Genomic DNA, 24,432 nt, shown 5'->3' on the forward strand with positions numbered 1-24,432 from the left:
ATTGTTTTAATTTTATTATCAGAGTTGCTGATTTCAGACATGATACACATACTCCTGGATTTTTTAATAACTTTTCTTAATATAACACAGTAGGTTTTATAATTTTTGATAGTTTCTGGGTCACTACTCTTTCTTGCTGTCAGATACATTTCCCTTTTCCGGTTACAAGATATTTTTATACCCTTAGTAAGCCATGGTTTGTTACAAGGTTTCTTACGAGTATATTTAACTATTTTCTTGGGGAAGCAGTTTTCAAATGCATTTACAAAAATGTCATGAAATAAATTATATTTTAAATTGGCATCAGGTTCACGGTACACCTCATCCCAGTCTAACTGCTGTAGGCTTTCCCTGAAATTTGCAATTGTTAAATCGTTGACTGAACGTACTACTTTGGAGGACTGTTTAGTATTGCTGAATGGAGCTATGTCATATATTGTAACTAGCTGTGCACCATGATCAGAAAGACCATTCTCAACAGGCTGAGCATTTACCTGGTTAAACTTATCTTGGTCTATAAAGAAGTTATCTATCAGTGAGCTGCTATCCTTTACCACCCGAGTAGGAAAATCAATAACGGGTGTCAAATTGAAAGAACCGAGTAATACTTCAAGGTCATTTTTCCTATTACCCTCTTTCAGAGAATCTACATTGAAGTCCCCACAAATAATAATTTGCTTCCCCCTGTCTGGCAGATAGCACAACAAGGAGTCCAAATTTTTCAGAAATAGATGAAAATTTCCTGATGGGGACCTATATACAGTTACAATTATAAATGTGCCTTTATTTAACTTAAGCTCACAGGCACATGCTTCTATATGTTTCTCCACACAAAACTTTTTTGTTTCTAAACTTTTTGCACAATGATAACTTTTGACATATATGGCAACTCCTCCTTTCTCCATATTTTCTCTCATTACATGTGCAGAGAGCTTATAACCACTTACATTTACCTTATCCATATTGGTGACAATGTGATGCTCAGACAGGCATAGTATATCTATTTCATTCTCAGCTTCTAAATCTTCTAAACAAACCAGAAGCTCATCTACTTTATTCTTTAAACTCCCAATATTTTGATGAAATATACTTACATTATTTTTAATTATACTTTTATGAGAACCTTTCCTTATTCTAACATTTGCAGTACTCTCCTGTCTGAGTTTCTCATTGTGCTTAGGCCTAGTTCCTATACCGGTGGTCACATGGTGTTCAGAGAGGCAGATTATGTCAACTGGGTTGGGTGACTTTAATTCATCAATGCAATTACCTAGGACTGAGATACAACTTGGTGGAGATAAAATTTCTGGTGATTGGTGAAAATTTATAATTGGTAGCTGTGATTGGTGATCCAATGTGCTAGAATTCTGCTGTTTAATTTGTTTCCTAAACTGAAGATTTGTTTCAATCCTGACCTCTCGTAGAACTTGACATCTTTCTGTCTCACCTATCCTAAAAAAGGTGCTGCTCCAACACCTGTAACCACTGGTATTTTACCATTCATGGCAGTGCCTCCCCCCCTTAAATTTCCTGCTATTACCCCAGCCAGTTTCCCCTTCCCTTTCCTGTTGAGATGTAGGCCATGCCTGGTATAGTCCCACCTACTGAGATAATCAACAGGAACCACACCAATATGAGCCCCCGCACCCGACCCAAACAGCCGTTCCAACTCCAAATTAACTCTCCCAACAGAAGAGTTCAAATGAGGCCGGTCATGGCGTCTCAGGACAGATACAAATTCAACATTGGTGTGTCTCGATGCCGACGCAATCTTTACCAGGTCACACTCTATACTGTACCCAGGATCTCTGTCGATGCTGTTCCCTGGCCCTCCGACAATAACCACGGTGTCTTCCCTGGTAAATCCTTTACAGAGTGAACCTAAATCCTCTGTCACCTGATCCAGACTAGCACTTGTTTTGAAAAAATTTGTGACCTGGTATTCTGGTCCTAATTCCTCCTGCAGAAGTTGGCCTACACCTCTGGCATGAGAACTGCCTAACAACAAAACTTTCTTCCTTTTCGATGACTTTCCTACATTCTTTTTCAATTTCCTATTGAAAGTTTGTTGTGTCCTGTCTACACCTACCTCTGCTTGAGGCTCATCAGTTTCTAACTGAAGCAACAGGTCAAACTTATTTTTGACATTCACCACAAAACTGTCAGACTTAGTTCTAGGCCTGTTCCTTCTGCTACCTGTTGCCACTTCCCACCTCTCTTTGCCCTTCTCCCTCCTTAACCTGTCCAGATCTTCCCTAGCCTGATCTAGCTCAGCCTGAAGGGCAGCAATTTTCCCCTCCTGTTCCACTATCTTCCTGTCTCTGCTGCAAATCCTACATAACCACTGATGAGCCTGATCCACTTTCCCAACACCCACGCCACTGCAGTCCCCCCAGTGAAAAAAACTACTGCATCCATCACACCAAACCCCGGAACTAACAATTCTACGGCAAGTCAGGCACTTCTCACTCATGGCAAAAATAATACTTTAGCTAAAATAAGTCAATTAAATTACCGAAAATCAAAAAAGACGTTACAAGAATTAAGCCTATTCACAAATGTATATAAGCAAGTTTCTGATTTAAAATTCCGCTGTTTTTCTGAGATCTGTATAAAACAACGAAGGTATACGCTATTTATTATATATTTCACTCGATGGAATGAAAAAAAGGACAGAAGCGCGAGACGCCATTTTGGCTTCGAGTTGAACCCTATATGTATATAATCTTCCCGTTCTAAGCATCAGAAAGTTAAGGATCTCTCAAAAGTCCCGTCGTTAATTGTGTGATTTGTTGCAATAAAATGACGGGGAACGTCATATTGGTCGTTAAAGAATTATTGTAACTTGCCTGTTGTAGAAATACGACGTTTCAAGGCAACAGTAGACCGAGGATCCATAAGAAATGTAATGTTCTTGGTACAGTTTGTTATAATTAAACGTCAGTTAATAACATATCTACAATTAAAGTTTTCATGAGACCGCAAGATGAAAAGTGCGGTGGTAGAACGTTGATGGTCAGTGTGCATTTTCCAGCAGGACAATGCGACACCCCATACGTCCAGAGTTGCTACGTAGTGACTCCAGGAACACTCTTCCGGTTTAAACCCTTCCGCTGGCCGCCAAACTCCGCAGACATGAACATTATTGAGCATATCTTGGATGCCTTGCAACGTGTTGTTCAGAAGAGATCTCCACCCCCTCATACTCTTACGGATTTATGGACAGCCCTGCATGATTCATGGTGTCTGTTCCCTGGAGCACTATTTCAGACATTAGTCGAGTCCATGCCACGTCGTATTGCGGCACTTCTGCGTGCGCACGGGGAAGCTTTACGATATTAGGCACATGTAACAGTTTCTTTGGCTCTTCAGTGTACTTGAAAAGTCCTTTGTGCACAGGAATGGATATTTATGTTGTTATCTACGTATGGATGACGGCACCAAGGTTCACTCACGTGTAGAAGACATATTATTCGCATGTAAAAGGTGTGAATAATTGAACTGTCTCTGCCTGTTCAGAAGTAAATGTGGGTAGAAAGTCTATTTTAAAATTTCTAATGTGTCTGTCTGTACCTTCTTATTTTACTTTCATGATCTATACTTCCGAGAAAGCAATAGATTGGTTGACTCTCCTAGAAACATATGCTCTTGGAATCTGAACAAAAAGCACACCGTAATGCGCGACGCCTCTCTTGTAACGTCTGCCGCCGGAGTTAGTTGATTATCTCCGCGACGCTTTCGGGCCCACTAAAAATAGCTGTGGCGAAATGTCCTGCTTTCCTTTGGATCTTCTCTAGTTCTTGAATGACTCCTGTCTGGTGTGGTTCCCAGCTGTCGAGCAATATTCAGGTATTGTTCGAATGGGGGTTTTGTAAGCTACTGCCTTTTCTGGTGGAGTGCAACTCTTGAGGGTTCTTCCAATGAACCTCAGTCCGGCATCAGGTTTTCCCTGCGATTAGTTTTATGCCGTTGTTCGACTTCCAGTCGCTCCATACGCATATTTCCAATTATACAATGGCTGTCGCTGCTTCCGGTGACTGTTCTGCAATTGTATAATCATACAATAATAGTGCAAGCCGTCACTTGCTTTAATCATATGTTCAAGCCATGATAAATGTTATTATCTTTACATAAAGAAAAGGTTTATCTTCTCAGTAACCTTCAAATCATGAGCTACACCCTTAATTTTTGTATATGAAATCAGTGAATTTACTGGTGACACTTTTGTTGTCTATGACTGTGGTCACTTTCAGAACTCAAATTAATAACCAAATTAACTGATTTAGTGTTGAATTGCTGTTGTATCCTTGTAGCACCACAATAAAATAAAAACAGTGAATAGCTGAGGGAGTATGAATGAGAACAATGACGTGTTGAAGTTTACAGATAAACGACAAAATTTTAATAATCCTTTTATACTTAAAATGAGCTGACAAATCTTACAAAAAAATGACAGTCAGAACAGGGATGGTGCTTGATTGGCAAAACATTCATCGGGGTTGAAACTGCACAAATTCTCTCGTCAATTAATCCCTTTTACAACGCAATCTGACTTTATTTACATGGATCCATTGTGAGGCCCAACCCTACTGCGATCAACTGCGATCAAGCACACCACAAACTATGGTTCACGGAGAACAGGGAGCTGTGAATAACATTTAAAAACCCTACGCCGATGCAGCAGTATTTTATCCTTTCACCTCGATTCTGGCGGCAGCAGAAAACGGCATGCTGTGGACGAGAAGTGACATGCCGCCACAGCTGTAATGTTCTGACGAGTCCACGAAAATTTGCAAGCTAAGCGGTCTGGCATTCTGATTAGTAGAATGCGGGACACTTCCTATCAGAGCCCTGAAATCCCGGCAGATTTCAGTGTGAGATGCAGCCTTGCGCTGTTTTGGCCAAACCAATTTGACCCACAGGCACAACAGTGCGTGTTTGCACCAAGTCTTGGCACGAGAGGCGAATTAAAAAAAAAAAAAAAAAAAGACCGCCTGCACATTGTACAATCCAATCGAACTGTCCTCTACCCATTGAGTCTCCCCTCTTGACTGTTCTGTTGGTCTGGTAGCCAATGCAGACACAGCACGGGGGTTCCCATGCTGGGGGAGAAATCCTCTGCTTTGCATATTCTGAGAGGAGGCAATCAGTGACTGAAAATCTCTCTTGCGTGAAAAAAGAAGATTTTAGACTAGGGAGGCGTCAGTCTCACCGTACGCATGGCCATGTTTCGGCAAGAAACGTCTATCTATACGGGACCATAGTCACTTATTTACAGAAAGATCTAATCTTTCCAAGCTGACCATTTCCAATTTCCAGGCAGTTGGTCCCATGAAATATACACACATCAAAAAAGCTTTTGCCTCACCCCGGTTCCAAGAACTCCTGAAAATAGACGTGACTGTGGATATTGTATCACAGACGCATTCCCTTTGACTGTTCAGAGATGTCTCTAAACCCTTCCAAAGATGTAAACAACCATGCATGAGCAGCGCCTATTAGACGGAGGGAGTCCGACAGCCGATCAGTTCCAGTCATTCCACCAGGAAGGAGGTACACGGCTCGTGTTGTCTGTAGTCAGTACCGCGGTTCGATCACCTCCGCGTCGTTACTTTGTGCCAGGAAGGGCTCTCAACAAGGGAAATATCCAGGCGTCTCAGAGTGAAACAAAGTGATGTTGTTCGGACATGGAGGAGATACAGAGAGATAGGAACTCTCGCTGACATGCCTCGTTCAGGCCGCCCAAGGGCTACTACTGCAGTGGATGACCGCTACCTACGGCTTACGGCTCGGAGGAACCCTGACAGGAACGCCACCATGTTGAATAATGCTTTTTGTGCAGCCACAGGACGTCGTGTTATGACTCAAACTGTGCACAATAGGTTGCATGATGCGCAAATTCACTCCAGACGTCCATGGCGAGGTCCATCTTTGGAACCACAACACCATGCAGAGTGGTACAAATGGGCTAAACAACTTGCCGAATGGACCGCTCAGAATTGGCGTTCTATTCACCGATGAGTGTCGCGTACGCCTTCAATCAGATAATCGCCGGAGACGTGTTTGGAGGCAACCCGGTCAGGCTGAACGCCTTAGACATACTGTCCAGCGACTGCAGCAAGCTGGAGGTTCCCTACTGTTTTGGGTGGCATTATGGGGGCCGACGTACGCCGCTGGTGGTCATGGAAGGCGCCGTAAAGGTTCTACGATAAGTGAATGCTATCCTCAGATCGATAGTACAACCATATCAGCAGCATATTGGCGAGGCATTCGCCTTCATGGACGACAATTCGCACCCACATCGTGCACATCTTGTGAATGACTTCCTTCAGGATAACGACATCGCTCGACTAGAGTGACCAGCACGTTCTCCAGACATGAACCCTATCGACCATGCCTGGGATAGATTGAAAAGTACTGTTTATGGACGACGTGATCCATTAACCACTCTGTGGGATCTACGTCGAATCGTCGTTGAGGAATGGGACAATCTGGACCAACAATGCCTTGATGAACTTGTGGATAGTATGCCACGACGAATACAGGCATGCATCGATGCAAGAGGACATGCTACTGGGTATTAGAGGTACCGGTGTGTACAGCAGTTCAAATGTTCAAATGGCTCTGAGCACTATGGGACTCAGCTTCTGAGGTCATTAGTCCCCTAGAACTTAGAACTAGTTAAACCTAACTAACCGAAGAACATCACACACATCCATGCCCGAGGCAGGATTCGAACCTGCGACCGTAGCGGTCTCGCGGTTCCAGACTGCAGCGCCTAGAACCGCATGGCCACTTCGGCCGGCATGTACAGCAGTCTGGACCAAGACCTCTGAAGGTCTCGCTGTATGGTGGTACAACATGCAATGTGTGGTTCTCATGAGCAATAAAAAGGGAGGAAATGATGTTTATGTCGATCTCTATTCCAATTTTCTGGACAGGTTCCGGAACTCTCGGAACCGAGGTAATGCAAAACTGTTTTTGATGTGTGTATGTTTTTGCCACTCGCTAAAAGGACCCAGCGACTTCCTGGCATCAGAGAAGCTACAGTTTTGCCTCCAATTATAACACTAGTCTGCTGTGACACAAACTAATGTTACCCTCTGAGAGGATTTTGGAAATTTGACAGCGCGTTTGACTAATGGATAAAGGTACAGGACTGTAATTCTGAATATATTGGAATTAACGGTAAAATTAAACAGGCTTTAACTTTGGGGTTAACGAAAGTAGTAAAATTCATGTACGAATGAAACAATAAACTGTCGCCAGCCCAATTAGGCACATGAATTTGGAAATATGTGTTTAATAAAATTGAATGTTAGTTATTGAAGTTAATTTCATTAATATTTCCCTTTGCATAGCACACAGGATACAAGTGGACATAGGGCACTCTAAGCTGTGGGTGGCAGCAGTTACCAATAATGCACAAACTAATAATCATAGAAAGCAAAAATTGTACCAAACTTATACTAATAACAGTTACACTCGAGATCATTACTTGAACCAATACTTAAATGATAATGCAAGAAGTGCAGGACTAAAGATGGACCTGAGGGGCCTATGCCTTAATTGGCATGTGACATCTTCACGGAATCACCTTGTATAAATGCACCCCGGGAAGGGGTCCCAGAATGGTGAGCAGTACTCAAGAATCGGTCAAACGAGTGTTTTGTAAGCCACTGGATGAAATTCATTTCCTTGAGATTTTGCCAATGAATCTCAGGCTGGAATCTGAATTTACTATTTTTGTGGGGTCACTGCACTAGCTATTTTACGGTAGTTACTGTTTCCAGTGATTTGTCGCCAATAATGTAGTGTTCAAACTTTTGTTATGACGGTGAACATTAATAAATAGAAGTCATACAAACAATTAAATAACACCATTAGTGTGATCAGATATGATGTTTTGCAAATGGAAATAGATGCTATCAAAACTGCGTATTACTTTTTTTAGTTTATGTCCTCTTTCTCTATTTGAAGGAATATCAAACACGGAAATTTTCTGTCAGCTATTTTTGCTAGTATCCGACAGGTTCAAATGGTTCACATGGCTCTAAGTGCTATGGGACTTTACATCTGATGTCATCAGTCCTCTAGACTTAGAACCACTTAAACCTAACTAAGGACACCACGCACATCCATGCCCGAGGCAGGATTCGAACCTAACCTGCGACCGTAGCAGCATATCCGACAGGATTTCATCAATTGATCAGATCTTGTTTCCTAAACACATTCTGTAAAAAGTTTCGAGCTTTATTTCCTATTTCGCTGGATTCAGTAATGCTGAAGAACAATATAATTCGCAGATGTTAATGAAATATGCTTAACTTCTACACATGAAAGTAGACTTATCTTGAGATACATAGTGAATAGACAACTGTCAAAGTTTGAGCTACAGTGGTCTTATGTACTTCCTGTCGGATTAAGGGCAGCGCTGGGTAGCCGCGCGGTCTGAGCAACCTTATTACAGTCCTTGCGGCTCCCCCTGTCGGAGGTTCGAGTCCTCCCTCGGGCATGGGTGTGTGTGTGTGTGTGTGTGTGTGTGTGTGTGTTGTCCATAGCGTAAGTTAGTTTAAGTTAGATTACATACTGTGTAGGCTTAGGGACCGATGACCTCAGCAGTTTGGTCCCATAAGACATTACCACAAATTTCCCAAAAATTTTTCGGATTTAGTTCGTAGGTCACAACACGTTCTCGAACTCATCAAATCAGTTACACCAAAACAACAATTTTCGAATCTTTCCCCCTCTTCGATAAATGTCTGCGGACTGCGTGGCGCCGGCCGGAGTGGCCGAGCGGTTCTAGGCGCTACAGTCTGGAGCCGCGCGACCGCTACGGTCGCAGGTTCGAATCCTGCCTCGGACATGGATGTGTGTAGTCCTTATGTTATTTAGGTTTAAGTAGTTCTAAGTTCCAGGGGACTGATGACCTCAGCAATTAAGTCCCACAGTGCTCAGAGCCATTTGAACTCCGTGGCGCAGTACGTTACGTTTATTTACGCTCAAGGTCAACTGGAAGTCCGCTGCTACTCTTCCTGCGCCTCACTACAGTCTTCTGGCGTTACTACCTTCCTATGGACAAAAGCATCGCAGGCGAATAGCCTCAACTAGAACATTAACAAAACCTGTAAGCAGTAGCAGCCCTATAACATTCCCTTCGAGTAATCCGAAACTACCAAAGAAGTCTATTAGCATCAAATATCTGTCTTAATTTGTATGAGAAGTTTCTGAAATTGTACATTTGTCGTACAAATTCGTGTGGACGTGAATCGTAGACTGTGTCAAAACTGGAGAAGAAGAGAATCTAAGTGTAATTACGGAGGCTTTCCCGGCGTAATAATTGATAATATTCTTCTCGGGTGTGCAGCCGAATCATAACGCCATCTTGACACAATATTTCAGGGGTCCAACTGGCCGCCATCTTCAGGTGAGAGTGCTGGTACACGATCTCGCCGAAACTTCTCTGGTCATCCATCGTTCCAGCGTACGGGGGTCCTGCGGACGTTGGCGAGAAGAGCTTATGCCATTTCAGACGGAGAAAGCTTGACACAAGAATTGGACCATCTCAAGGTCGTGTTCAAGCAGAATGGTTATACAGATAAACAGATCCGTCGTACTTTCCAGTTTGGACCTTCGCCTGAACCACCAGAAGATACCGGCAAATCGGAGGCTTTTCTACCTTTTGCTGGGAGAATTTCCTCGAAGATAGGAAGAATTCTAAAAAGATATCATATCAAAAGTATTTTTCGTCCGCCAGCCAAGATTAGAGTGCTTCTTGGCTCTGTTAAGGATGACTTGGGTTTGAGGAAGCCCGGTTGCAAAAGGTCCCTTGCCACTGTGGGAAGGCTTATATTGGTCAGACAATCCGGACCATTCAAGACCGATGTGTTGAGCACCAGCGGCACACACTGTTGCTTCACCCTGAGAAATCTGCAGTGGCGGAGCACTGTCTCACCGAGGGACATAGAATGCCGTGTGACGAGACACAAATGGTTGCCCCTGCATCTCGTTATTGTGTCTGTTTTTTAAAAGAATCTGATAATCTTATTAATAGAGGCAAGGGTTACGTTTTAAGTAAGACTTGGAACACGGTGTTATCACACATTAAAAAACAACGGTCTGTGTTTCGATCGTCGGAATAATTTTTAATTTTTGACAGCGATATCTCGGTTTCGCCTGTTTCCACCACTGGCAGCGCGGTATGTTTACTTGCGCTAGAGGGCAGTTACGGCACCTCCTCGCGCACGCGGTCTGGGTCTTCTGCGGCCTATATTAGGGGCCGCCGCTTGCGCTGAGAAGTCAGTTCCGGCGAGATCGTGTACCAGCACTCTCACCTGAAGATGGCGGCCAGCTGGACCGCTGGAATATTGTGTCAAGATGACGTTATGATCCGGCTGCAGACCCGACAAGAACATTATCGAGAATCGAAGTGTTTGAGATGTGGTATTGTAGAAGCATACCAAAAAGTAGGCGGACTGATGATGTTACGAATGAGGAGGCCCCGCAGAACTGGCAAAGAGAGGAGCGAGTGGAGAATACTGATAAGAAGAAGGGACAGGGTATTAAGACATCAGAGAACATCTTCCACAGAACTAGAGCAATGATTCCCAAACTGGAGGTAATTACCCCCTGAGGGGTAAAATGAAATATTCTAAGAGCTAAAAAACGGGTTCGTAATGTCTGGGTCTCGAAACTGTTTTCAGAAGATTATTATTATTATCACTACCTCGTAAAACTGTAGTACGGATTACAGAAGTTACCAGTAATTACATTTTTTAATTTCAAATAGTAGCATTAACGGCTGAGACAATGTGCTAGAGTTTAAAGCTTGTGAAACGAATGTATGAAAGTCATCTTTATTGTTCGTCACATAGTCCACCTACTGCACATACATCATCCATCTGTGACAGTAAAATCGATCATATATCTACATCTTCAAAGATACTCCGCAAGCCACCGTAGGCTGCGTGCCGGAGGGTACCCTGTACCATTACCTGCCATTTCCTTCCCTGTTCCACGCCCAAATAGGGCGAGGGGAAAACGACTGTCTATATGCCTCCGTATGGACCCAATTTTTCGTATCTTATCTTTGTGGTCCTTACGCGCAATGTTGCCGGCAGTAGAATCGTTCTACAGTCAGCTTCAAATGCCGGTTCTCTAAATTTTCGCAGTAGTGTTTCTCGAGAAGAACGTCACCTTCCCTCCAGGGGTTCCCATTTGAGTTCTGAAGTATCTCCATAGCACTTACGAGTTGTTCGAACCTACTGGTAACAAACCTAGCAGCCCGCCTTTGAACAGCTTCGATGTCTTGATCGATCCGACCTGGTACGGATCCCGAACACTCGAGCAGTACTCAAGAACTGGTCGCACCAGCGTCCTGTATGCGGTCTCCTTTGCAGGTGAACCGCTTTTTCCCAAGGTTCTCCCAGTAGACCAGAGTCGACCATTTGCCTTCCCTACTACATTTCTCACACGCTCGTTCCACCTCATGTCTCAACGTTACGCCTAGTAATGCTGTATCCGAACATTACGGGTCTGATCTTCCTATCATCAGCATTAACTTACATTTTTCCACATTTAGGGCTAGGTGCCATTGATCATACCAACTGGAAATTTTACCTAAGTCGCCTTGTATCTTCCTACAACTTCGACACCTTACCGCACACCAAGGCATCACCAGCAAACAACCGCAGATTGCTGCCAACCCCGTCCGCCAAATCATTTATGTATAGCCTATAATAACAACAGCGGGCCTATCGCATTTCCCTGGGGCACTCCTGACGAAACCTTTGTCTCTGATGAACACTCGCCGTCGAGGACAAAATACTCGGTACTGTTACTTAAAACATTCTTCGAACCACTCAGATATCTGTGAACTTGTTCCATATTCTCGTACCGTCGTTACCAGCCTGCAGTGGGGTACAGTGTCAAATGCTTTCCGGAAATCTATGAATATGGAATCCGCCTGTTGCCCTTCATCCATAGTTCTCAGTATATCAAGTGAGAAAAGGGCAAGCTGAGTTTCGCACGAGCGATGCATTCTAAAACCATGCTGATTCGTGGACATATGATTCGCAGTCTTAAGAAAGTGAACTGTATTCAAACCGACAATATGCTGAATGATTCTGCAGCAAACCGAATTTACGGATATTGTTCTGTCATTTTGCGGGTCCGTTCTTCTTCCCTTCTTGTATACTGTAGTAACCTGCGTATTTCTTTTTTTTTTCAGTCGCTTGGAACTTTGTGCTGGACTAGAGATTCAGAATAAATGCAAGCTAGGTAAGGGCCTGATGTCGCAGAGCATTCTCAATAAATCGCTATGCTTACATACCTCATGAAAGTGCCTTCTCCGAGTTGTATATATACGGTCGCAGGTTCGAATCCTGCCTCGGGCATGGATGTGTGTGTGATGTCCTTAGTTTAGTTAGATTTAAGTAGTTCTAAGTTCTAGGGGACTGATGACCTCAGATGTAAAGTCCCATAGTACTCAGAGCCATTTGAACCATTATTCACTTCGCTACAATAAACGATCTAATTGAGGTCACAACACAGGAGTAATTATGTAATGGCTTCTACGTTTCACTGTGGGAGTAGTTAGACGCAAAGCATAGGAAACCAAAATTCTTCTAATTTCTACCATTTCAGGGGTACACAAGCAGTAGTTAAAGTGTACATCCTTTGACTTGGTCGATTTTAAAATGGGATTGCGGAGTGTGAGTGAAGCAGGTGGCACAAGGGACAGGAGCGGTGCAGAGGAAGCACGTTTTGTATCAATGTCGATAGTTATCTTCCTTTTCTGAGGAGGAGGTGTAGGTAACACTCGCGATGCACTGAGAATTACTTCATCCTCTTATAAATATAAATAAAACGTTGCCAGAATTAAGCGGTATAAATTGTCGCATTGACCCATTGTTTCGGGTTCAATAAGACATCTGGGAAAACTAAACATCGTTTATCTTTCATCAAATGGTTCAAATGGCTCTGAGCACTATGGGACTTAACATCTATGGTCACCTGTTCCCTAGAACTTAGAACTACTTAAACCTAACTAACCTAAGGACATCACACAACACCCAGTCATCACGAGGCAGAGAAAATCCCTGATCCCGCCTGGAATCGAACCCGGGAACCCGGGCGCGGGAAGCGAGAACGCTACCTCACGACCACGAGCTGCGGACTATCTTTCATCATTTAAAAAACAAAAGCACTCGAAGAAAATTCTTTTTCATTCTGAAGTTCAGTTAGGTACTAATATTGTTGATGTTGTGGGGAGGGGTGTGGGCACTAGGCAATATCTGATTGCAAAAAAAAAAATATGAGGTAAGGTCTTATGGAACCAAACTGCTGATGTCATCGGTCCCTAAGCTTACACACTATTTAATCTAACTTACGCTAAGGACGACACACACACCCATGCCCGAGGGAGGACTTTGAACCTCCGACGGGGGGGGGGGGGGGGGGGGGGAGAGAGCCGCCTGGATCCCGTCACAAGACGCCTCTATCTGATTGCACTCGCGGGTAATAGTGTCAGAAAAGTTGGGAACCACTGTACCAGAGTGAGCCGTAGAGGGTAAAAACTGTAGACGAAGGCAGAGATTAGAACACATCCAACAGATAACTCAAAACGTTGGGTAAAAGGTCATGAGGAGAGGAACTGGTGGCGTGTCTCATCAAACCAGTCAAAAGGCTGATGTCTCCCATCCCCCCCCCCCCCCTCCACACAAAAAAATCCTTGAATTCAGCCGTACGTAGCACAGCACAGTGAAGCCAGCGCAGTCAATCATCCAGTTGCCACTGGAAGTACCGAGTGGTTCTTTGTTCGGGGCCAATGTGTGAGTCTGGCCTCTCCTACGGTGAAGCTGTCTGTATCGTAGAGGCACGCCAGCCGCCCTACCTCGCTAAGGCTGCGGTCACAGTGGCTCCGACATCGGTGGATTCCGCCGACGACCGACATCGGCCGGAGATGGCCGATTATTTCAAACCAGTACGCCCCTACGTGCGCGCTCACACTATAGCCGATCTTGTGTGCCGAACGTAAAGACTTCCGACGACAGTGGGTGAAGTTTTGTTCAGTCTGTTTTCTTAGTTCCAATCGACCGGCGCTCTCGCACACGAAATATGGAGCGTGAGACACCGATAAGTTCAGTCCAAGAAAGAGTGGCTTCGTGGCATCCTGAGGATGAAAATATCATAATCGGGATACAATTCGGAATCTGTGGACTGAAATCGCAGGTTTATGCGAAACCTAAAAATAAGCAAAATCTTTATTGGAAATTTTAGGCATAGATTATAACATCAAAAAATAACTTGTGAACAGGGTGGCGTATCTTATATGCTTATAGCTGCTGTGTTGGATTCTCTTTTTTTTTTTTTTTTTTTTTTTTTTTTTTGCAGGTAGTCATTAGTTGTCTACAAATTATTATTACTGCTTACTGGCATTTTATGCCATTAGGGTAGTGATTCCGTTAATATGAAGTTGTTTGCAAATGTGGTGCTGTAGGTTTTCAGAGTACCTTATGTTGCACATTATGCTTGTCTTTGAATAGTGTGCTAAATGACAGTCATTGAAGAGTAATTGACGTACGTCTGCACAACTTTAAGTAAATACAACGAAACTTGCTTTCCAAGGTCACCGCGAATTTTCTCGTGTATGTAACAGAACATTGCTCCCGTCCTCTCATACGTTCGTATAAATTCTCTCGTTATTCCGATAACTGAGGACCGAGTGTATAGTACTCGCCACGTCCGTTAAGAGACAGGGAAGCTCACTCACATGCATCCGTCGTCTCTGTAATAGCAGAAGCCGCTATCCAGCACTCGTATCGTAGCACAGAGGTGTCGTCGTATCCGCTCAACCCTAAGAGGTTAAAATCTGCCTACTTCATACACTACTGGCCATTAAAATTGCTACACCAAGAAGAAATGCAGATGATGCTATTCATTGGACAAATATATTATACTAGAACTGACATGTGATTACATTTTCACAAAATTTGGGTGCATAGATCCTGAGAAATCAGTACCCAGAACAACCACCTCTGGCCGTAATAACGGCCTTGATACGCCTGGGCATTGAGTCAAACAGAGCTTGGATGGCGTGTACAGGTACAGCTGCCCACGCAGCATCAACACGATACCACAGTTCATCAAGAGTAGTGACTGGCGTATTGTGACCAACCAGTTGCTCGGCGACCATTGACCAGACGTTTTCAATTAGTGAGAGATCTAGAGAATGTGCTGGCCAGGTGAGCAGTCGAAAATTTTCTCTATCCAGAAAGGCCCGTACAGAACCTGCAACATGCGGTCGAGCATTATCCTGTTGAAATGTAAGGTTTCGCAGGGATCGAATGAAAGGTAGAGCCACGGGTCGTAACACATCTGAAATGTAACGTCCACTGTTCAAAGTGCCGTCAATGCGAACAAGAGGTGACCGAGGCGTGTAACCAATGGCACACCATACCATCACGCCGGGTGATACGCCAGTATGGCGATGACGAATACACGCTTCCAAAGTGCGTTCATCATGATGTCACCAAACACGGATGCGACCATCATGATGCTGTAAACAGAACCTGGATTCATCCGAAAAAATGACGTTTTGCCATTCGTGCACCCAGGTTCGTCGTTGAGTACACTATCACAGGCTCTTCTATCTGTGATGCAGCTTCAAGGGTATCCGTAGCCGTGGTCTCCGAGCTGATAGTCCATGCTGCTGCAAACGTCGTCGAACTGTTCGTGCAGATGGTTGTTGTCTTGTAAACGTCCCCATTTGTTGCCTCAGGGATCGAGACGTGGCTGCACGATCCGTTACAGCCATGCGGATTAGATGCCTGTTGTCTCTACTGCTAGTGATACGAGGCCGTTGGGATCCAGTACGGCGTTCCGTATTACCCTCCTGAACCCATCGATTCCATATTCTGCTAACAGTCTTTGGATCTCGACCAACGCCAGCAGCAATGTCGCTATACGATAAACCGCAATCGCGATAGGCTACAATCCGACCTTTATCAAAGTCGGAAACGTGATGGTACGCATTTCTCCTCCTTACACTAGGCATCACAACAACGTTTCACCAGGCAACGCCGGTCAGCCGCTGTTTGTGTATGAGAAATCGGTTGGAAACGTTCCCCATGTCAGCACGTTGTAGGTGTCGCCACCGACACCTACCTTGTGTGAATGCTCTGAAATGCTAATCATTTGCATATCACAGCATCTTCTTCCTGTCGGTTAAATTTCGCGTCTGTAACACGTCATCTTCGTGGTGTAGCAATTTTAATGACTGTTAACAGAATATGGAATCGGTGGGTTTGGTAATACGGAACGCCGTGCTGGATCCCAACGGCCTCGTATCACTAGCAGTCGAGATGACAGGCATCTAATCCGCATGGCTGTAACGGATCGTGCAGCCACGTCTCGATCCCTGAGTCAACAGATGGGGACGTTTGCAAGACAACAACCATCTGCACCAACAGTTCGACGACGTTTGCAGCAGCATGGACTATCAGCTCGGAGACCATGGCTGCGGTTACCCTTGACGCTGCATCACAGACAGGAGCGCCTGCGATAGTGTACTCAACGACGAACCTGGGTGCACGAATGGCAAAATGTCATTTTTTCGGATGAATCCAGGTTCTGTTTACGGTGTCATGATGGGCGCATCCGTGTTTGGCGACATCGCGGTGAACGCACATTGGAAGCGTGTATTCGTCATCGCCATACTGGCGTATCACCCGGCGTGATGGTATGAGCTGCCATTGGTTACACGTCTCGGCCACCTCTTGTTCGCAGTGACGGCACTTTGAACAGTGGACGTTACATTTCAGATGTGTTACGACCCGTGGCTCTACCCTTCACTCGATTCGTGCGAAACTCTACATTTCAGCAGGATAATGCACGACGACATGTTGCAGGTCCTGTACGGGCCTTTCTTTTTACAGAAAATGTTCGACTGCTGCTCTGGCCAGCACATTCTCCAGGTCTCTCACCAATTGAAAGCGTCTGGTCAATGGTGGCCGAGCGACTGGCTCGTCACAATACACCACCCACTACTCTTGATGAACTGTATATCGTGTTGAAGCTGCATGGGCAGCTGTACCTGTACACGCCATCCAAGCACTGTTTGACTCAGTGCCCAGGCGTATCAAGGCCGTTATTACAGCCAGAGGTGGTTGTTCTGGGTACTGATTTCTCAGGATCTATGCACCCAAATTGCGTGAATATGTAATCATATATCAGTTCTAGTATAATATATCTGTCCAATCAATACTCGTTTATCATCTGCATTTCTTCTTGGTGTAGCAATTTTAATGGCCAGTAGTGTAAGACTTCTTCTCTGGCCTCACAATGGAAATTTGAGCTTTCAGCCTAGTTAGTGTCGTCTTGAGTGTGCTGATCTGACAGTTTCTCCAGGCTCCAGAACATCCAAAAGAACCACACCCTGGCTATCCTAGATGAATGTGCACATCACTTTGCCTGCAGACAGCTGTGTCTTGAATTGCTTGTTTGACTGAGGGTTCGCATGCAGCCGTTCTGTGGACTGTCTTTTGGATTCCGGCATGTAGTGGTGACACCACGTCTCGTCTCCGGTGACGATGCTATTCGGAAAACTGCCACCTTCAACTTCATATCGGTCCAGCAGGCCCCGACAAATTTCCATTCGATGGGCTTTTGCTTTTCTGTAAACATCTGCAGAACACATCTCGCACAGACAAAGATGTTCCAGCATTGTTCCGGTGCAGTAGAGCCGACATTCAGATTTGCGCACAATTCTCTGGTCGTTATCCACTGATGAGCACGGATGAGTTGATCAAGACGCTCTTCATTGCGAGGATCGACTGGGCTGTGGCTTGTCACGCACAGCCGTTTCACTACCTTGAAAATGCCGTGGTACCCATCACCTCACATTCCTCAAGTCTATTGTACCGCCTCTGTACACCTTTAGCAAACGTCGACGGATTTCAATCGGCACAATTTCTTCGCCAGCGACGAATTCAATCACTCATGCGACCAGGCGTCCGCCCTGATAGCTGAGTGGTCAGCATGACGGATTGCCGTCCTACGGGCCCGGATTCGATTCACGGCTGGGTCGGGGATTTTCTCCGCTCACGGACTGGGTGTTGTGTTGTCTTCATCATCATTTCGTCTCCATCCGGCGCGCAGGTCGCCCAATGTGGTGTCGAATGTAATAAGACCAGCACCAAGGCGGCCGGACCTGCCCCGCAAGGGGCCTCCCGGCCAATGACGCCAAACGCTCATTTCGTCTCCATGCGGCCAGGCCACGGTTTGCCAGTCGTCTAGTGTCCAACCGATATGGTCGTGGATCCAGGAGAGGCGCTGCAGGTGATATCGTGCTGTTAGCAAAGGCACTCGCGTCGATCGTCTGCTGCCATAGGCCATTAAAGCCAAATTTCGTCGCACTGTCTTAACGGATGCGTACGTTCCACATTGACTTCTGCGGCTTGTCTGTTAGCACTGACAACTCTACGCTAACGCCGCCACTCTCGATCGTTAAGTGAAAGCCGTAGGCCACTGCGCTGTCCGTGGGGAGAGGTTATGGCTAAAAGTTGGTATCCTCTGCGCACCGTAGTTTTCGGAATATTGAATACGCTAATTATTTCTGAAATAGAATGCTCTGTGGGTCTAGCTGAAACTACCACTCTGCGTTGAAAGTCAGTTAAATCCCGTCATGTGACCATAACCGTATGAGTACAAATGACAGCTCCACCAATGCACTGCCCTTTTACGCCTTGTGTAGGCCTACAAGATACTGCCGCCATCTGTATATGTGCATATCGCTATCCCATAACTTTTGTCACCTCAGTGTACATATATCGCAAAAGCCATGAAGCTAGAATTAGATTGACGCTCAAACCGATGTTTACTAGCAATCGTTTTTCCTGCGGACCATCACGACTGGAACAGGAGGAGGGGAAAGTGACAGTGTGTCGGGCGGCGGATTAAATTATTAATAAATCATTATTCATAGGAGGAAATTGGAATTGTTCAAATGGTTCAAATGGCTCTGAGCACTATGCGACTTAACTTCTGAGGTCATCAGTCGCCTAGAACTTAGAACTAATTAAACCTAACTAACCTAAGGACATCACACACATACATGCCCAAAGGCAGGATTCGAACCTGCGACCGTAGCGGTCGCTCGGTTCCAGACTGTAGCGCCCAGAACCGCACGGCCACTCCGGCCGGCTTGGAATTGTTGTAAATATTGTTCGGCATCTTTTACGAAAGTCCGGCAACTATTTCTGTGGCCAGCCAGAAAGCGATGGAGAACATACTGACCATAGTTCCCAGTCTGCAAGTCCACATTCTTGTCCAGCCCACTGAAAGAAATGTTTCTATTCTCTACCTCTTCGGCGGGATCAAGGCTATGATTATAAATGTTAGTTTTTGAGTTCTAATCGATACATATATTTGGTGAAATTTCACACGCACAACATTGTAATAATCATTACGTTCATACTGACAGTAAGTCTCTATCCTAAACAGCACTATGAGCATTTCAGAGGCGACCTCTACGGTAAGTTCCTACTAAATTGTCTTTCGCCCTGACTTCCGATAATCAAAATAAATACTCGCCACAAAAGTGGAAAATAATTGTCACCATTTGCCATGCGGATTTGTTAACATTACAGGCGGCACAGTAACAGTTACTTTTGCGAAATCTAAGCGATCCAGGGCGGTGTACAGTCCTGGCAATTTCACTTTCTATTATTACTGAAAATAAGCGTTTTGTAACAGCCTGTCTCTGACGTCATCTGAGGCAGCGCGCACTCCGGCGTTTGACTGACGCTGATCTTGGCGGTGGCTGGGTGCGAAGTGAAGCCTAGTCTTTCCTCTCGGGCTGTATATGTGGCGCAGCGGACGGCCAAGGGAACAGATGCTGTCATCCGCCTTATGCACAAGGTAGCGGTCTCTAAACGGCCACTTTCTCGGACACACAATATTTAATAACAATGTCATGAATCAAATTAGAGTCTTCGTAATTTTTGTACGCATGGAGGTAAGTTGGTTAAAACCACATAAAAAGTTGTAGTTCGCCTGAATTAAAATTTTTGCCTTCTAAAATTTTTATAACGGAACTGACAGTAGAACATGACCTCTGAACTATTAATCTAATCTGGTTGTTATTATCAAGGTCATAAAACTTGTTATAGCTGTATTATTTAATAGGTTTCATCACGTGTTGTAACCAAAACTTTCTAGCATTAATATAACAGATACTTAATCTACTACAAATAAGGACATTCTTGTTCCAAATTTAGTTTTCAACACATTACTCGAAAACTTAATGGGGTCACGTAGTTATTATTTTTTATGTTGAACTGAAGCGTCATACAAATTTTCACATTTCTAAGTCTAATATTTAGCGCCTTCAGTTTTTATAACCAAAATATTTTGACATACATCTGCACATTATGACCAATTTCTGGCTTCCTAGCTTTATTATTTAGCGCCTTTATTTTTTTCTTAAAACGTTGTATGTAGGTAAAATATTGAACTAATCAATCTGATACTTGACAGTTTAAACATTATTACACTAAAGTATTTGTTGACAAAGTTTGAAAAAGCAACTTCCTGTTAATTTCATTCTTAATTATGGTGCAATAATTGAGTGCTATTCACAGACGCGTTATGGTGACGTGGCGCTACTAGCAGAGAACTGGGGTGAGTCCCGCCACACTCGCTCTCAAACGATACAGCGCTTGTTTCGCCACAAGTGGTAGCCCAAGTACCCTCCACAACACACCAAAGGTAGCTTACGGAGGGTATATGTAGATGTAAAAAAGAGCCTGAACGTCCTAACATGGTCTTATTCTTGTTGCTGCTGCTGCTGCTGCTGCTATGGTCTTCACCCTGGAGAGAGGTTTGATGCGGCTCTACTTGCTAACTAGTCCTGTGCAAATCTCTTCATACCTGCACAACTTCTGCGGGCTATTTCTCACAGAATCTCCTTACTGGTCTCCCTCTTCAATTTTCATCCCACCACATTTTGTTCCATCACCCTATGGAAGATTCTTTCAAAACTCGAGATTTGTCCTGTCGACCAAATTTTTTTTTTGTTTTTTTTTTTGTTTTTGTTTTTTTTGTTTTGTTTTTGGAGTATGGTTTTCATCCGAGACACCTGTGTGACCTCGGAAAAAGGGTCTGAAAACCCAACAGTTTAGTCCTTTTACTCCCCAAACCCACCACCCAAGTTGACCTTTTTTTAGTCAAGTTGACCATAAACTTCTTTTCCCAATTAGATTCAGTACCTCCTCATTAGCTACTCGATTATCCGTCTTAACCTTCACCTCTCTTTTGTAGTACCGCAGTTTAAAAGCTTCCCTTCTTGTCTGAACTGTATATCATCTATGTAAATATCTTTAGCAAACACTTCTTGGCACTTAAATTTGCGTTCAGTGTAAACAAATTTCTCTTTTTCAGAAGCTTTCTCTTGTTCCATTCTGCTTTTGATGTTTTCTGCACTTCTTACATCATCAGTTATTTCGTTGCCCAAATAGCAAAACTCATCTACTAAGTTTACTGCCTCATTTTCCGATTAATTTCTTCAGCATCACCAGATTTAATTCGGCTACATTCCATTATCCTTGTTTTAGTTTTGCTGATGTTCATATAAGCGCTTTACATGACACTATCCATTAAATTCAGCTGCTCTTTGAAGTCCTTTGGCGTCTATGACAGAATTACAACGTCGCCGCAAACCGCAACTTCGATCCCCTTACCAAATTTCTCCGTGGTTTCATTCAGTTCTTGTTCAATGTACAGGTTCAGTAACACTGGGGAGAGGCCACAAACGCTATCTAACTCCCTTCTCAGCCATTGCTCCCCTTCAACTTTTATAAACGCACTGTGCATTCTGTACAAATTGTAAATAACCTTTCGCTTCCTGTATTTATCACTGCTGCCTTCAAAATTTCAATGAGTATATTCCAGTCAACACCGCCGAATGCTTTCTCTAAAACTACAAAGACTATGAATGTAGGTTAGAATATCTTCAGCTTATATACTAATATGTGTCCTAAGGCCTTGGTTTTTCATGGTATGTGAGTTGCTCGAAGACTTTTGAGTAACAGAACCCAGTACCTTGTCCTTGACAGTGAGTGTTCATCAGAAGCAAGGATCTTAAGGAGTTCCCCAGAGAAGTATGATAGGACTGCCCTTATCTTTATATACACACATCAAAAAAAGTTTTGCATCACCTTGGTTCCAAGAACTCCTGAAGATAGACGTTGGCTGTGGATATTGTATCACAGACACGTTCCTTTGACTGTTCAGAGATGTCACTAAACCCGCCCAAAGATGTAAGCAACCATGCATGAGCAGCGCCTATTAGATGGAGGGCGTCCAATAGCCGATCAGTTCCAGTCATTCCACCAGGAAGGAGGTACACGGCTCGTGTTGTCAGTAGTTCAACCATGCCTAGACGATCGCATCCGCGTTGTTAACTTTGGGCCAGGAAGAGCTCTCAACGAGGGAAGTGTCCAGGCGTCTCGTAGTGAACCAAAGCAATGTTGTTCGGACATGGAGGAGATACAGAGAGGCAGGAACTGTCGAAGACATGCCTCGCTCAGGCCGCCCAAAGGCTACTACTACAGTGGATGACCGCTACCTACGCCACCATGTTGAATAACGCTTTTCGTGCAGCCACAGGACGTCGTGTTACGGGTCAAACTGTGTGCAGTAGGCTGCATGATGCGCAACTTCACTCCCGACGTCCATGGCGAGATCCATCTTTGCAACCACGACACCATACAGCGCGGTACAGATGGACCCAACAACTTGTCGAATGGACCGCTCAGGACTGGCATCGCGTTCTCCTCGCCGATGAGTGTCGCATATGTCGGAGACGCGTTTGGAGGCAACCCGGTCAGGCTGAACGCCTTAAACACTGTCCAGCAAGATGGATGTTCCGTATGTGTTTTGGGGTGGCATTTTGTGGGAGCGATGTATTCCGCTGGTGGTCATGGAAGGTGCCGTAGAGGCTGTACAATACGTGAATGCCATGCTCCGACCGATAGTGCAACAATATCGGCAGCATATTAGCGAGGCATTCGTCTTCATGAACGACAATTCGTGCCCCTATCGTGCACATCTTATGAATGACTTCCTTCAGGATAACGACATGGCTCGGCTATAGTGGCTAGCATGTGCTCCAGACATAAACCCTACCGAACATGCTTGTGATAGATTGAAAACGTCTGTTTATGGACGACGTGGCCCACCAACAACTCTGAGGGATCTACGCAGAATCGCCGTTGTAGAGGGGTACAATCTGGACCAACAGTGCCTTGATGAACTTGTGGACAGTATGCCATCACGAATACAGGCATGCATCAATGCAAGAGGACGTGCTACTGTGTATTCGTCTTCATGAACTGGGTATTAGAGGTACCGGTGTGTACAGCAATCTGGACCAGCACCTCGAAGGTTTCGCTGTATGGTGGTACAACATGCAATGTGTGGGTTTCATGAGCAATAAAAAAGGCGGAAATGGTGTTTATGTTGATTCTTATTCCAGTTTTCTGTACAGGTTCCGGAACTCTCGGAACCGAGGTGATGCAAAACTTGTTTTGATTTGTGTATAAAAGGCAATGTCCTGCCTAACTCGAAATTTGGGGAGGATACTGATATTATACTGCAGCCGTCGTTTAAGAAGGGTTAAAATGGCTCTGAGCACTATGGGGCCTAACATCTGAGGTCATCAGTCACCTAGACTTAGAACTACTAAAACCTAACCAACCTAAGGACACCACGCACATCCATACCCGAGGCAGGATTCGAACCTGCGACCGTAGCAGTCGCGCGGTTCCGGACTGAGCGCCTAGAACCGCTACACCACCGCGGCCGGCCTCGAACGAGTCTCGTTTCAAATTGTAGCGATCGGATGGACGTGTACGGGTATGGAGACAACGTCATGAATCCATGGACCCTGCATGTCAGCAGGGGGAGGGGGGGGGGCAGCAGGAAGAGTATCAATCCACCCTCTGCAACTAACACTGCCAAATCGAGAGCAACATGGCAGACACTGCGTTAAAGTAGGACAAAGACCCTAAGAAAGAAAGAATCTAAGTGTAACGTTGCAAAGCGATATGAAATGGAATGTGCACCAGATTGGTAGTAGGGAAGGTGAATGCTCGACTTCAGTCCATTGGGAGAATTTAGCGAAGGTGTACTTCACCTATAAAGGAAACAATGTATTGAACACTATGCGACACCTTCTTGAGTACTCTTTAAGTGTTTGGTATGCCATCTATGTCAGATTGAAGGAACGCATCAAAGCAATTCAGGAGTGTGCTGCTAGATTTGTTGCCAGTATGTTCAATCAGCACGCAAGTATTATGGCGATGCTTCATGAACTCAAATGGGAATCGATGGAGGAAAGTGATGTTCTTTTTGAGCACAATTGAGCAAATT

At 44.6% G+C, this 24,432-nt stretch overlaps 1 protein-coding gene across 1 annotated transcript in view; it reads left to right on the plus strand.

Annotated features, from left to right (window-relative positions):
- Nucleotides 1–24,432, plus strand: part of LOC124552469 (sclerostin domain-containing protein 1-like) — a 459,861-nt gene that overhangs the window by 430,714 nt on the left and 4,715 nt on the right. The window lies entirely within an intron of this gene.

The sequence above is a fragment of the Schistocerca americana genome, chromosome 10 (genome assembly GCF_021461395.2).
Source record: "Schistocerca americana isolate TAMUIC-IGC-003095 chromosome 10, iqSchAmer2.1, whole genome shotgun sequence".
In the NCBI taxonomy this organism is placed as follows: domain Eukaryota; kingdom Metazoa; phylum Arthropoda; class Insecta; order Orthoptera; family Acrididae; genus Schistocerca; species Schistocerca americana.